Genomic DNA, 2,369 nt, shown 5'->3' with positions numbered 1-2,369 from the left:
ACATAAAACATACCCCTGATCCAATCATACTCCAAAAGTTGCACTTCTGAACCCATGAGACTTGAGGCAGGAGGGAGACTTTGATAACTAAACCATAACCGACCCTATTTGCAGAGAGGTTAGAGCAGGACACAAGACCACCCCCACCAAGTATAGATGAAATACTGCTGCATATGTGGAATTTTTTTTCCTGTTCTCAGTAAATTAAACAATCACTTTTTTGAAAAGCAAGGAAAGAAGCAAACACTGGCTGTGACCACAGTGACAGCAGTGAGCCATGAACTGGATGTTTAAAGTTGTTTGGAGGGCCAGGGAGATTGCTCAGGCACTTCCCTGACAAGCACAAGGACCTGAGTTCAATCCCTGGTTCTACCAAAAATAAATAAACAAACAAACAAATAAATAAATAAATAAATATGTTTAGAGTCAACACTTTGATTCTAGCCATGTTTTAGTCGGGATCTACTCCCAGTGCTGCAGTTCAGAACTCAAATGCTTCAGATCATCAGACAGCATTACTGCCTTCAAGATGCCCAGTACATGCAAAGAAACATCAAGGCTGTTCATTAAGTGAGAAACCATCTGGTCCACCTAGTGACAGCAAAACTTACTCTGTGCCTGCCCACCAAGATCAAGCATACAAGCATGTGGAGTGTCCCGTTACTGGTGCCAGAGTGACTAAGGAGAACCTGGATCCTTCAAATCTGATGCCACCGCCTAATCAAATACCAGCCCCAGATCAGCCATTTCCTTTGTCTACAGTTGGAAAAGAATCATCCATTCTAAGAGCAGATTCTGAGAAAAAAAAATGGGTTTATCCTTCAAAACAGATGTTCTGGAATGTAACATTAAGGAGAGGGTGGAAGTGGGAGGATGAGGATATTAATCAGAAAGATATGTATGATATTAAGATTCACAGTGAGATTAATGGGCAGGCCTGGAAGGAGATTTTGAAATGGGAAGCCCTTCATGCTTCAGGGTGTCCTTGTGGTCCATCACTGATCTGATTCAGAGGGAAGGCAAAACACTATTCACCAAGGACAAGAATTCATTCCTGGAAGAGCTATGAGTTGCCTTTCAACCGGCATTGGATCATCAACCACTGCAGGACAGAAGTCAGATACCGGATCGACTACTGTGATGGTGGTGAAATGAAAAAGGACTACCAGTTCACCATCCTGGATGTGCGTCCTGCCTTGGATTTGCTTTCAGCTGTATGGCACAGAATGAAGGTGACTTGGTGGCATTGGACTTCATAGCCACTGTTCCATTTGTGGTGGGAAAAGCTAATGTATTTTTTTCTGAAAGGTACATTAAACTATTTCCCCTAAACTGAATTCTCACTCATGATGTAAGAACTCGGAGTGGCAGTCACACTTCATCATTTACTTAGCGAGGGCTACTGTGCTTCATTAACCTTTCAGGTGCATTTTGTCTGGCAGTTTATAGTAGAACACTTTAAGTTTTCCTCCCACGTCATTAAAGTAGGATGCAGTACTTGGACTTCCCTTCAACTTCACTACTGCCTATGTAGTTCATCTAAAAAGGTCTCGACCTCTGCAAAAGAGCTTTTAAAAAGTGTTGAAAGTTGTCTTGTTTTATACACATGTAAAACCTGAGGGCCTGCCAAATAGCTCAGCGGATTAAAATGCCTGCAAGCAGGCACAGGGCCCTGGGCTTCCATCCCTGGGCCTGCTGTGCTGGCCCTGCCCCTGAGGGGGGCTGAGATGGTAGAGACTGGGAGTGGTAGCACGCGCCTATATGTCCAGCTCTTGGGAGGCTGTAAACAGGAGAATCGCTGCAAGTCTGATCTAGTAGTGAGACCCTGAACATCCTGTAGACCCTTCTCTAAAAATAAAAAAAATTAAAAAACGAAACATAAAACAAAACCTGAAAGTCAGTGCAACGTTCACGAATTTTTTCCTGGAGAAACATTTTAACTAAAACTTCAGAAATTTCTGCAGCATAGTCATGCTTCACAAAAAGTGATCAGCATTTCTAAGGTTTCTACAATTTAATAGTACCCCAGAACAAAAAAAGAAAGGTATACACTGGAAATTTCACAAGAATAAGCTTGTCTTTGCTTTCCAAATTCTCATTTACATGAATATTTAGAGTGGGCCTTTTACAGAAATTTCAACTCTGCAGGAACTAGTAATGCACATATTTTTTTTCAAAGATTTATTGATAAACAGCAATGAGACAGTTTCAAATCCAATCGGAAGTACAGTTTCAACAAATAACACACTGTATATATTCTTCTTAGTGGTTAATTGCTGTATAAGAAGTGGACTTGTGATCCTATTTACAAACACCATTAGAACAAATCATTCTATTCATTAAGAGAATGCAACTATATATCTATCCTA

General features: G+C 41.0%; 1 pseudogene; it reads left to right on the top strand.

The window, feature by feature from the left end:
* Positions 1-446: 446 nt before the first annotated feature.
* Positions 447-1,259, top strand: LOC101587005 (annotated as a pseudogene).
* Positions 1,260-2,369: the final 1,110 nt, after the last annotated feature.

Source organism: Octodon degus, unplaced genomic scaffold (assembly GCF_000260255.1).
Source record: "Octodon degus isolate 3935 unplaced genomic scaffold, OctDeg1.0 scaffold00030, whole genome shotgun sequence".
NCBI lineage: Eukaryota > Metazoa > Chordata > Mammalia > Rodentia > Octodontidae > Octodon > Octodon degus.
The sequence above is the reverse complement of the archived record's forward strand: the minus strand, read 5'-3'. Positions and strand labels throughout refer to the sequence as shown.